Raw genomic sequence first — 14,488 nt, forward strand, 5'->3', positions numbered from 1 at the left:
GAAAATGGAGTTCTGATATGTCCAAGACACACTGTTCTGCTCCTAATCAGGCAAAATATATATAAATGTAGCCATTTTAAGGAATGCAACCTGATGACTTCCCACTGCACTGTAACTATGTGCCTTTCTTGGTGCTGCATTATCTCAAGAATTATCTAAAAATACTACCATTTAATTGTCTTTACTAATAAGTCACTGAGAACAGAACAGACTTCCAGTTTTTTGAGGCTTTTGCGACCAGTCTCTGAGGAAAAGATGGGAACAAGCAATCTTTGTTTCCTGACCTGACCAGTCTTGCCCTTGCTATTCCTCACCCACTATTCCAAAGGTGCCATTCTCTCATGGAGAGTCATGCTCAATGCAGAAAATGCTGCATTTAATCAAGCTCATGTTCATCAAGATAAAAGCTTTGAGGAATCAGACTGAATCTGGGTATGAAATTTTTTTTTGCTCCTGAATATTCTTATTATATTAGTAATTGTTATCTAAACAAAAATTAGTAATGTGATGCCATTGCATTGTGATAATTTTCTGGGGTATCTACCTTGTTTAAGTCAGAAAGGTAATTCTTTGATTACATTTCTCAAGCTTTGGGAGTACCCTGAAATATGTAGGTTTCAGGAATTCACAGGCAGACGGAAGAGATTTTTGTCCATGAAGAATGTTGGAAGGAAACAATTTCGTTTAGGTAAGAACAGGCAGAAGAGGAACATAATACATTTGTTCTATTCCTTAACTCAGCTTATCTTTTTTCTCTAGTTTAAATCAATCACAAGGCATTGTGATTTATAGGGCTTATTCCACCTAAAGCATCTGGAAACACTTGCTGCCAGCCTGTCCTTTTCCTGGGCTTCAGCAGCAGCAGTGGCAGCAGCATCCTTGCTGATAATTTGACCAGGGATTGGAAAGAAGTAGGCAGCTTCCTTTGCAGCAGGGGAAATGGGGCTTGAACATTAGGACAAACCACCCAAACCCAGCCAGCTTCAATCAGAGGGTGTGCAGGAATAGGTCATGTGCTCATGGTTTGCAAGCTTCCTTCCTGGGAGCCCTTCAGACTACATCCCAATTAGGGATAGCATGGGCCCAGCTGACTATGCATCAGCTATGATCTTGGACTGGGCAATCTCTTGTGACTCACAATTGATGCAGCTCTGGATTTCACTGATGATTTTACAACCCTGATTCCAGATGAATACTGAAAATTATTTTTTCTAAAAAAAAAAAAAAAATCTGGGAAAAAAAGGAATTTATTATAAGTGCTTTGTTTTAAAAATCAAAAATATTCAGTTAATCTTGATGTAAAATAATTCTGTAATTATTATTATTTTTCTAAGCACACGTCAGGGAAGCTACAATTTCTCTCTTAGAACATTTGGAACATGTTTAACTTAAAATTCTTTTTCTAAAATATTTTCAAATCAAATTGTATATATAAACTGGGGTATTTTTCCCCAAAAGCAATATGTTCTTGGCCAAAGTATGCAATTAGAAAGTTAACAATCAAGGCTAATCATCACAAAATACAGAATTTCAATGGATTCAGTGACGATGAAGTTTCTTCTTCTAGTATTCATAGGACCTACTCTTATGTACAGCACACACATGGAGGTCCTGAGATCATGGATTACCAAGATCTCTAAGAATTGGAAGTAGAACATTCAACCTGACTGGAGTATTGTGGTTTTGGCAAGTATTTACTTTTTCCAGTGGTATTGCTAACCTTTAGCTTAGAATGAGCTTGAGCTAAATCTGTTCATGAGCACTGGTTTCATTCAGGGCCTGGAACAGCAAGGAGATAATGATGTTATTGTAAGTACTAAACATTTTTACACCAAATACTCCTCTGAGTATAGCAGGTATTCAAATACATCCTTTAAATAATACCTTTCCTCCCAGTGCTCTCAAACTACAGATGTCATACCACTGAGATGAAACTCCTTTTTCAGCTTTGGAGAACTTAAGAAATGTAATCTCCATCTTTAACAGAGAGGCTGTTGTAAGGCTTCTCTTTATTCCAACATTTAAGAATTGATATGGTCCCCCTGGCATTTAAAGGAGCAGTTATGACCTATTCCCAGCTCACTAAACACTCCATTGAGAATTCCAAATAGTTACAGATGACCCACAGCTCCCCTCAGCCCCTACCTTCCTTCATCCTGAGCAATGGTGAAATTGAGGCTCCTGTCACACCAGCCTTTTCCAATGCCTCTTTATATTAAGACAGGTCAGATGGGGTCACTGGTCTTTGATCTACTGTATTTCTTCATTCTTGTTTTAAACTACCCAACCTTTCTCACATCCCCATAACTCATGACAATGAAAGCAGCAGCTGTCTGCTCCACTTTCTAACTAATAACTTCTGTTCAGAATGGGAGGGAAGAACAGCTTTATTTTAAATGCAGGATTTTCTGTTGGAGAACCTAGCACTAATTGCTTTATGTTGTGCTCTCGCCTCGCCTCTTACTCCAGGAGTACCCACAGACCACCTCTGCTTTCCCTCTGCCTGTTTCTATCCCTCTTCATTTCTGTGCAAGAGCAAGAAGCAGAACTTTGCTACCTTTGTGATTATTAGCAGCCCTGGGTTCATACTGATTAGTCCCAGTGGCACAGGGTTAATGAGTTAAGTGTGCTTATTCAATTAAGCCACCTCTTTGTTTTAGCTCACATAAATTTTAACCTGATCGCTTCAAAATTACCTTTGGCACTATTCAGTAATAGAATAAATTGAATAAATTGAATCAAAAGAAAAATGAAAGCCTCCTTAGTTCTTAAGTGTGTGTGTACTTGACTTACCCTCAGTAAAAATAAATGGATAGAAATCTTAGTAAAGGCATTCTGATTCTGAATTGACCTACAGTTTACATCTTGGAACACAGGCAAACTGGAATTGTTTTGGGTCCTGGCATAATATTTGGAAGAATTTGGCACGCTTACAAATTTTAGGTTGTTTTCAATCGGAGTTACTCAGTTATCTATTTTCTTCAAAAAGCCCTTGGGCTATACCTTACTTACAGCAACTACTACAGTGCATTAGCGTGAAGAGAGGATTTCACTGAAACACCTCTTTCTAACATAGCTGCAGAACACAGCAATTTACTTTCCTCAAAGTTGCATTTTTGGGACTGTAAATTAATATGGATGTCACACTGCAGCATGGAAGACCAACTGATGGATGCAGTTAAAGCACAGCAGATTGAAAGTTTTTTTCATCTGTAAATAAGATGTTGAAAGAAAAGCCACTGGATCCCAGTCTGTAGTTTCCTGCAGTGATTCTGGCATACTAAAAAGGTGTTTGATTTTGAAAGCTGATTATCATTGAGAAGCATCACATTTGAATCTCTCTGATTAAATGGAGGACTTTCACAATGGCATTACTAATTACACTTGTACACACACCAACTGCCCTTAAAAATACCCTCTTAAGGTAAGATTCACCTCATCTAACATTAATCATTTAAAAATTAGGCACCTAGTCTAAGTCAATTATCTCAGCTGCCTCTGTTTTCAGTGAAGAGAGACAGACACCTCCAGAGCATGATTGATCCCACAAATCTCAGAAGAGGATGAATCACTTGGTAGTTTGTTCCACTTGTACTATGATGTCACCAAACGCAATTAGGTGAAATGATTTTTGCCCTGAAGACAAATGATAAGATGCATACAAATGTTAAAAACCAAACAAAAACTAAAAAACACAGAAAACCCACTAAATGAATCAACAAAATATTTCCAGTAATGAAACATGAAATGGGATGTTATGAAAATTTATGCAATGTTATTCATCCATTTTGTTTTCTTCACATAACAAGGATATTGTCCTTAAAATCAGTGACATTTTGATTCTATTCAGTGGTGTACAGAATGCCCTGACCTTCACAAAATGAAGTTTTTGTACTACAAAACTTTTTACAGGCAAGCAATTTCAGTCTCCCTGCATCTGAATGATTTGAATCCATTCTCTTGGGGATGATCGCTGCCAGGATTTCCATTGGACTGCAGTGATTACACCTTTGAGAATATCTGACATATTCTGATGTTTCCTCTAACATTTGTACATAAATTTCCAACTGGAGTATACTCATTTTTGTTACAAACTTTAGGAAACCTTGCTGTTTTGTGTCTTGGTGCTATTGGTAATGTCACATAGAGGGGCATTTACCTGATTCACTCCCTGTGCTGCACATAAACAGCCTTTCTTCTGGACTGTGTTCTTCTTAATCATATGCCTTTAAATCAACTTGTAACTTCCCTTGGGGAATATTAATAAAAAAAATTATTTTACCCTAAGTATTTCAAGGAGCAAAAACAAGCTTGTGTGTCCTGTAAAAACATAAAATAAAAATATAAATTAAATCAAATCACATTAGAGTCCTGCACAGAACAAATTCAAATTAAAATACTCATAGAGATCACTTACTTATTTGGCAGTTTAATCTAGTCTAGGATCCAGAACTGATTGCTGAACTATCTCCTAGAAATGTGATCTTCAAACTTCATCTTATTCACAGAGAGACCTTGGCAGCACAAACAGGCAGTACATCACTCCAGCTGTATCTCTGCTGCATTGGCCTCTGGTTCTGAATTACAGCATCTATCACATTCTGGCTTTTGCTTGCCACGCTTTTAGAGGTGTGCTCTTGCTCACTGTACCTTATGAGCAGCTTTCCCTTCCATCATTGGGCCTGCTTTTGAAGTTTGCTGATATGGACTTATAAAATATTCCTTCTCTGCATGCCTACCCCTCTGACTACTGTGTAACTGAGACATGCATGCATATCGCAAGTGTCAAGTCCCAGTTTGAAAGTGCTTTGTCTTGCTCATGCAGACTGTGAAAACTTCCACCCATAAATATCTGAACCTCATATGCTTTTAAATCTAGACACAACATACATCCTTTGGTTAAGATCTATTTATAATTAATAGGGTGGCATGGACTGGCAGATTCTTCACTGGAAAGACTATAGACATAAACTCTATGTATATATGTATAGATATATATCGGGAGACATGCTCTATTCCTCTTTTCATTTTTAATACCATCATATATCATATTTGTTTTTAAATTATGTTTTGCTCTGAATTTTTATTTTGTAATAAATAGATGAATTTTGCATGATGACAGGAACTGGCCTCAAAGTCACATTCTCTCTCTTTAGCAACCTGATCATGAAGATAACCCTGCAGCTTCCAGTAAGTACCCTGGACCTGTTTTTATTTTTTGTATTATGCTGTTGTGGTTTAACCCCAGCTTGCAGTCAAGCCCCAGGCAGCAACTTCCTCGGACCCCCACCAGTGGGACTGGGGAGAGAATTGGAAAAGTAAAAGACAGAAAACACATGGGGTGAGATTCAGACAGTTAAAATAAGAAAGAAAAAGATACACACACAAGCAGAACAAAATAAGGCATTAATTCACTACTTCCCATGGGCAGGCAGGTGTTTAGCCACCTCTAGGACAGCAGAGCCCCATCACACATAATGGTTAGTTGGGAAGACAAACATCATTATTCCCAATGTGCCCCTTCTTTCTTTTTATACACTGAGAATGGTGCCATATGGTCTGAAATATCCCTTTGGTCAGTTTGGGTCACCTGTCCCAGATGTGTCTCCTCCCAGCCTTCCATGCATTCCCAGTCTCCTCAACAGCATGGCAGTAAGGGGAAAACACTGTGAAAACGCTGCTCAGCAATCACAAAAACATCTCTACATTTCCATCACTGCGTTCAGCACAAGTCCAAAACATGGCCCTACCCATACCAGTCAATGGGAAGAAAGCTAACTCTGTCACAGCCAAACACAGCACATCTCCAAAATGTTGAAAATCACTGAAATTCAATCACTGTTTACTCTTCAACATTTTTTTTTATTTAATTCTAATATTGCAATTCAGTGATTTATATACACTAGGCATTAAACTTAAACAAGAATAACTGGGAAGGGTTAAACTCCAAGACAGAAAGAAAATGCTGTAGTCAATCCACTCTATTCTTGCCCACTGATATACATTCGTATGCCATGAGAGGCTCTGTCACCGCCACTGTGTCTGGGCACATTGCCCAGTCCTCCCTTCTGGGGTGTGTCCCTGGGGCTCCAACTCTGGGAATTACTCAGAGGGACCAACCTTCTTCCTAATCCTCCCTGCAGAGGAAGCACATAGGTGTACCACAAAATTGGAATTGAAAACGTCTTACAACTTTGTTAGGTCTTTTTAACCAAATGGGGTTATTTTTGAGTACCCATTTCAGGAAAGGTCTCATTTGTGAAATAGCCATATAGCTCTAAACAAAACATGCCTTTGAGGGCAAGTGCTGTTTGTCTTTTATTAATAAACTAATTTATTGTGTATCCAGAATGGCATTTTTAATGTCACTTTCTCTTTCAATGTTCAGTGATTATATAAACAAATTAAAAAGCTATTGCTAACCATAGTTGAAAATATCTTTGGAGCATGCAAGAGACAGAAAATCTGCAGAATAGATTCTAAGGTTTAAGCAGAAATAGTTGGAAATCACACCTACAGCTCATTACTCAAACTCCAATCACATCCACAACCCTTTTAAAAGAGATAGAATGAAGGAAATGAAAGTTTGGACATTTCATTGAGACAGAGACAGGAAAAGGAGCACATTTACTGTCATTGTCCTCCTTCAGAAGCCCATAGGCATCTGCAGGAAAACAGGGGATCTGAGATCTTAACAGCTGACTCTTCTCCAGAAAGGAGACAAATGAGGGTATCTGGATCAATTAAGTGTTTCATGAAAAAAATCTACAAAGCAAGCAGGCTGCTTGACCATTCCACTAAAAGTGTATGACTTCATTTAGTAATTCATTAGATGCAAATAAATTAGATGTTTGAATTACCCTGGTGTTGAGAAGAAACATTGATAACAAACTGTGAGTTCACAGTTAAAAATACTAGAACCTCTATACTTTTGAAATCACACAGCCTTTAAAATAGAAGGTAATACTGAGTCCCAGGAGAATGGAAAATACAACATGTACAAGCTGATATAGACCCAGTAAAACCACCTTTATAGACAAACATTAGTTGCAGAAAACTATGGGAAAGTCTACTTCAACAATGGCAAAGATATGCTGCATTTTCATATAGTAAAAAGAGTTACTGTATTCCAGCAGTGTAAAAAGCTGGAAGATATCACACAATTTCTGCTTTCTCATAGAGGTCTTTCGTACATGCTTTGGGAAGGGCGAAGGTGATGGCATCATTATTGCCACTTCTCCCTTTTGACAGGATCTGGTAATGTATTACCTCACTTTATCACAGTTTACATTATTGCATAAATGATACAAATGACAAGTTTGTAGAGCACAGGTATTCCTAGAAAGTGCCAAGCAAACCACAAATCATATCAGCATAATCTGAGGACTTGAAAAGAATTGTGAGTTGAATAGTTTTTGAGGCTCAAACACATAGTGGTACTTTTGGATCATTCTTTTGCTGGCTGCAGCATTGAGCACTGGAAACAAAGTAATACCTCAGATAATGTAAAAAAGAAACTTCCTACAGTTTTCCTTTCTAATAATCACATAATCATAGAATCACAGAATCACAGAATGGTTTGGGTTGGAGGGCTAAAGATCATGTAGTTCCAACCCCTCTGCTGTGAGCAGGGACATCTTTCATTAGAGGTGAAAGTATTTATGTACTTATTATTGTATATTTATATGCTAGATATACCAAGAGGTACCTGGAAGAGATTAAGTCTCAATTTTAATGAAAACAAATTAGGAAAAAAAAAGAAAAAAAAAGAAAAATAAAAAATACTGTTTTCTTACTTAATTCCAATACAAAGTAAAAGACATCAGGTAGATAAAATGTGAGAAGAGAAGGAAGGTGACAGTGACAATTATTACAGTAAACAGTAGTCAACAATTACCTAGTCATTGTTTAATTTTCTATGCAAAATATAGTACATCTGGAAGGCTGCTAATCACTATCTTTAGATCTGTCTTTATTTCCTATAATGTAGCAGTGTTCTTTACAGCTACTTGGAAATTATTTTCCCCATTGAAGAAGCATAGAAATCTTCCTCTTTTGACTGTATGAAAAAAAAAAATGAAAATACTTCATACATTTTGAAATATTAGGATCTGATATGGCCAAGCAGATAATCTAGCCTGATTTCTCATACATTTCAGGGAATCTATTTCCTCTTAATTATCTCGTTATTAATTAAAATAATATATTTGAATTAATGAAGAGTTGTCCTGCCTTGATGTAGAAAAACTGGTACATGAACTTCAAAAAGTAGAAAGGTACAAAAGCTTCATTTGCTTTTGCTAATTTGCTATTCTGCCTAACTACCCAGACTGTTAAATATTTTTATATCTTCCTAGTTTATCTGGCTTAACTTGCCAGTCATTTGTTGCAGTTTTGGTCAACTATTAGATTTAAATGTTCATTGGCAGCTGTAATAATCTCCCAGGAAGGTAATTCAGGGCAGTTCTCATCCAACTTTATTTATTTAAAAGTTTCTCAGCTCAAAATGTTTTTATCATCTTCAGAATAAATTTTCTTTTGTTTTTTTTCAGTCTCACTCTTGAATCTCTTCCTGAGAAACCAGAGTTTCAGGATACACTGTCAGTTTCTCAATATGATGCTGCTTGTTGTAGATTAAAGCACATTTTGCGATGTTAAATTGCACGTCACTTGAGTGAACCCACCTTGCTTTGTCCTGGTTGGTATGGCAAATGTTGCCACTTTTCTCAGCACTAATTATTTTTCACAGAATCACAGAATCACAGAATGTTTGGGGTTGGAAGGGACCTCTGGAGATCATCTAGTCCAACCCCCCTGCTAAAGCAGGTTCCCCTAGAGCAGGTTGCACAGGGTCATGTCTAGACAGATTGTGAATATCCTGAGAGGCAAGACTCCACAGCCTCTCTGGATCAAATTAAGGTGTCCATGATGGTACACACACAATATGTCCTTTCTGACAGTGTGAACTTAAAGTGAACCCAACATAGCGTGTTTCTTTAGACAGCAGTCCATATATTTGAAGCTAAAGTGCAGAAAACCACAAAGGGATAATGATTATGTGGCTAAACGCACCACAGTTGGCTGGGGGAGATGTCAGGAACTTAGTGAGAGGGGAAGAGCTGAAGCTGAAAACCTCAGAAGCTGATTTTCTCAGATTTTCTATAAATACAACTGTTCTGTGCTGTGTTTAAACACTTTGGATTAGTAGCTACAGTTCTCTGAATTCTGCATTTATTTGTCTGAAGAAAGTAGGTGCTGGAAAAGCAGAGAGGTTCAATGTAACTGATTCTGCTGGGTTTTGTACTCTGTACTGAGGTCCTGCCATGAGCAGATTCCAGCAGGGAACTAACATTACAGTATCAAGACTTAGGCCCTGATTCAAGTCGCAGTCCAGTCTACTACAGAATGAAATCAGCTGTACTTCACACTTCTGCAATCTCCTCTCATCTGTAGAGATCACAACCTTATCCTCTTTCATTCCTTTTTTTGGGGCTTGAGAGGAGGAATAACAGAGCTTTTCCAGACCCTCTATATGTAGCTCGAGCATATATCTCTTGCTTTCCTTGTTTTCCTCTGAACCAGGAGGAAAAGTCTTTCCATTGAAATGCTAATAGAGGAACAAACTGTATAATAAGACTGCATCCCCTTTGGGCCTACATGTAATTTACACATAAAATGAAATTGCACATGGCCTTGTTTCATAGCATATTTGTTTAATTATCTTTCTTAAAAGCCTTTTTCAATTAATTTTCAATATTTAAAAAAGGAATAAAAATGCCAATTTATCTGTGTACCTGATAATTAAGTACAGTTTGGGGAATAATTACATTATCTAATAGCAGAAATTTGTCCAGCTGTAATAACTGGCATTTTTCAACAGTTTTGCTTGCTTTCTTGTTCTCCAATTGCTCTAATTCAGAAGAAGTTTACATTCTGCATGTGTCAGTCAGTCCTCACACACCACATCAGACACTGAGCAGTTGACCAAAGCAGCTCTGCCTTTGCTGACAATGACACAGGAAAGAATGGACAGATGCAGGCTTGAATCTCTCCAAGAGGGCCATTTGTACAGTTCTATTACATATCAGTAAAAGTATAACAAATGGAACCAAGAAAGTATTAAGTTTTTTGTCACCTCTCACTGACTTTGAGAAACCCTAGTCTGACATACAGTGTTGAATTCTGGTAATCTTTTTCCAAGAGCACCAGAACATCCTTGCTCGATATCAGTGGGAACAGATGTGGAAGAGAGATGTTCAATAGATAATCACATGGCAGTGCACTGAGAAGAAAAAAAATAAAAAGTTGTTTAGCATAGTCAAGAAAGTACCAAGAAAGATGGAATTACTGTCTGAAAATACCTGTTGCTGGGATTAGTACCAAAGATGAAAATCTCTAAAGCACTGAAGTCCAAATAGCAGCTTTGGTGCCAGAACCAGCTTGCTGATTTTTCTGTTGGTGGGGTAAGAAACATCTCTATGTGGAAAATGTTCTGCCAGGACATTTCCTTTCTTCTCCATATGAGTAGCCTAAAAGTGACCATTACAGTCTGGTACAGTGCTGTGAAAGGGATGAGGAGGCATGGAGGGGTTCTCCTGCAGGTAAAGCACTTGACCCTGCATGGTCACAGCTGCTACCACTGCACCAAGTCACTACAAATGGGAAAGCTCCAGTTCTGAATTCAGCTTATTCATCCATGAGAGCTGGAGCAATCCAATTTGAACTAAAGGGATATATGAAATGGGATTAACAAAAGCAGCAGCTTGGAGTTTCAAGGTAAATAAATGAAATTACCTCCTGGAGATAGCTGGACATAGCTAATATTGGCTCTCATTGCATACTGTGGGGCAGAACAAAACTTGTTGATTCATCAAGAACCCAGAGTGCTCATTTAAGCGACTGAGGAACAGTCTAGATGTAAAACAGACTCCACACAGCTGTGGGCTTCTTTACCACAGAAGGAGCTGGAACTTTCTCATATGGGCCAGTTGCATAATATCAAAGATCTATCCTTTCCCCTAAATGAAACTGCTTCTGTAATTCTTACCTGCAGAGCAGTTATAGTAGCATGTGCGAACCATTGTCATTTAAAAGATTTACCAAAAAGCAGACAGAGAGTTTCACCTTACTTTATCTAAGAAGAAATTTTCTGCCTCTATGAGCATGTTTCTGTTTCTGCAGCTGAGCTAGAGGCAGTAAGATGGAGAACAGTCATGTCAGGCATTTCACCAATCTAAGAGTTGAGTGAGGGTTGATTTGTGCAACCAGAATGGTAGAGGAAAAAAGAATAAGAAAGCACTAATGAAAATTCTTCTCGGCCCCTTTTTCCAATGCCATTTTTACTAGTTGCCAAGTTTAGTTTCTGTTGCTGAATCATGTTAGGAATTCAAGGAGAACAATAGGGTTCCAGGTCAAGTACTTGCCAGCTGCCTGACAAGGTAAAGATCAGGTTTTAGTCAAACAGCAAACATCTTAAGGCAAATTTTGGTTTCTCAGCTAGTGCTCTCCACTCCCCAACAATACAATGCTTCTCTCAGCCTGCAGTCCTGGTAGAAGAAATAGTAGCAAAAAAAAAAAAAAAAACAAAGCAAAACCAAAAATTTGAGAAACAAGCTCACCAGCCTTATTTAAACATTTATTTGCACTTTCTACTGCTTCTTTCTCTGCTTCTGGTTTATATCACTTCACCTTGAAGTTAATCAAGCTGGTGCTGATAATTAAGCTTGTTAACACTTTCATTTCAGAAGGCTTGTTCTCCAATTAGGCTGTCTGCCTCATTCCATGAAGCTGGAAGACAATGTGACTGTTCCCTGCATTTAGTCCCAACAGCATCTGCAAGGACACCTGGCAGCTAAGGGTAGAGCTTTTAATCCCTGAACTGCCTAAGCAAACTGGACACTAAACCAGCTCAATTTGTAGCTAAAAATAGTAATATTTTTAAAATATCCATATTTGGACATGTGGGATTGGGGTGTTTTTATTGTTAGCTTTTTGTTTGTTTTTAAATGAATGAAAGTTCTGGCTAAGTACCTTGTAGAAGTCACAAAAGTGCCTGTTCAAAGTATGTTAGAGAAAGTGCTTGGTATTCAGTGGATTTTAAATACCTAAGAAGCTTAAGCATCTAATTACAAATTTAGCTACTTACATATGTGGAAAATTTAGCTTGGAATGCTTTCTGTGCAACTAACACTCATAATCAGTTTCAGTTGCTATACCTGAAAGACCAGTTACATTTTTTTCTTAAAAACAGATACATTCTTCTTTATTGCATTTATGGTAGTTCAGCTGTGAATCAAAAGTTTCTATTTCACCCAGAAAAATATCCAAATCTGGGATCCTTTTTCTGTCCCAAGAACCATCCCTCGTTATTTAAGGAACGCCATTATAACCAACAGAAGCAGTAATGACAAAAGGGTGAAATAGATGATTAGCTGTGTATTATGCTGCTTCCCTTTCTGGTCCTGGAATGGAAGGTCTGTGTGATTACAGCTGCAGTGCAACTGAACCATAATGTTATCTTGGATGTGTCATACTTGCAATTCCATCACAAATCATTTGCTTCTTTTGCCTTGCATAGGGTCTCCCAGACTAAGGTCTTAATTCTGATTATAGCTGCTCTCCATGCAGTCAACATCTTATTTATCCTCCCAAGCTTGCACACACTGGGTTGTCTCTGTGCTGATTGCTCTCTGTAAATTTGATGTATGAATTCTAGCTTGCCTCTCAGCAAAGGTCCATAAAGTATTTGATGATGATGATGTGGACCAGAGAAGTGTTTCATAGCCAGTGGGCAGTGAATTTTATTTGGATCAAAGAAAACACGCAGGCTGGGGCCATGGCACCAAAACTACTCTAAGGAGAATTCTGTACATCACATGGCTTGATTTTCAGGCCATAACCTGTGAGGTTCTGTTTGGACATATTAACAATAATAGTCAAGATAATCCATGATTGCTGATGACTTAAGAGTGTATCTGTAGACTGAGTGGTCATGAGGAGTGACTGCAGTTTTTATTATAGCACTACAGTCTAGAGTTTGTCAGTGAAAGGGCTAGATGTCAAATGATACCTGTGAAGCACAGAAATGTGTAACTCTATTCTTGTGTTAGTATCTGTACTTTCAAGTTAACAAGATTGTTCCTTCTTCTTCTGGTGAGGCTTCTAAGTATTTAGAGCCTTATTAAAAATAAAAGGATACCTGAAAAACGCTATAAAAGTAAGTATTCTTCAAATCAGTCAAAGTTTAGCAATGTTTATTTTATTCCTTACCATGTTTCCCTCTTGCTCTGCACCTGGGGGCCATTTATTATGGAAGTAATTACAGAAGCTATTGATAATGCTAACATACAAACATCAGCTGCTTTCCAGGCTGCTGGAGATTTTGTGGTTCACTTTCATAAAGACTTAATTGAAGAGCATTGCTAAGGAAGGCAAAATAGACACTCCTTAGCTTAGTTTGATGAGTTGAAGCTTCAGTGGTTCTTTTGTGGAATACTAACAATAGCAAGAATACAATTTTCAACAAATTAAAATTTAAGAACAGCCACTCTACAGTCTCCCAGTGGGTTAGCTCCTACTTAAGTTTGGTTAAAAATGATGTTATAATCTTGACTTTAGTTAAAATAAAATATTAATGAGTATTTAGTCTCTTACAGTTACACAATGTCGAATGTCCATTTAAATGAAGCTCGTTTCATTAGCTCCAAAAAAAATGAAATTTCCTCCAAAGCTGAGTCTATCTCAACAACTCCATAATTCAACTTTTTTCTTTAGGAATTGAAACACTGCTGACAGGTTTCAGTGTGCATGGTGTACAACTTTTGATTTTGATAACACATAGTTAATATGGAGAAAAATAGGCATGTGCTCCCTGGCATCAAATAAACCCACATGATCCTTCTTCGTTTCAGAGAGCCATTCCTATCCAACTCCACTGCAGAGAGGACAGCACAGAAAAGTAGTGGACACAGGAATGATGGAGTTGTGGAAGAATGTAACATAATGCAGAGAATATCAAGGGTATTGTAGAAGTTGTAGAAAACAAGGGAAAGAACCCTTAGGTATGGATATGTGAAAAGAGTATTCTGTAAAGCTGGTTAAAGATGTCATGCTCAAATATCTTTTTCTTAAGACAATGGTGTTTTTGACAGGACCACAATTTTTGTGACAAGATTTGTCATTTGGGAGAAATTGCTGATGTATTTCAACAGAATAAAATACAAAAAAATTTATAGATTAAAATTTGAGTAATTTTTTTTTTCTGGCAGGAAGTTATAAGGATTCTACATAGTTCTTGGGTCCTTTTTAAGGTAATAAAGAACTAATCACTTTGAAACAATTTCTACAGTATTAGCATGAAAATAGGAAGAGGAAGGGTACTTAAATGACAAACAAAAAGAAGAGAGCTGGAAAGGAAAATATGAAAAAAAAGTTGTATGGAATATATCTGGGAGAATTTTAATGGACAGGAAAATGATCAGTGTGAACA

The sequence above is a fragment of the Ammospiza nelsoni genome, chromosome 6, assembly GCF_027579445.1.
Source record: "Ammospiza nelsoni isolate bAmmNel1 chromosome 6, bAmmNel1.pri, whole genome shotgun sequence".
In the NCBI taxonomy this organism is placed as follows: domain Eukaryota; kingdom Metazoa; phylum Chordata; class Aves; order Passeriformes; family Passerellidae; genus Ammospiza; species Ammospiza nelsoni.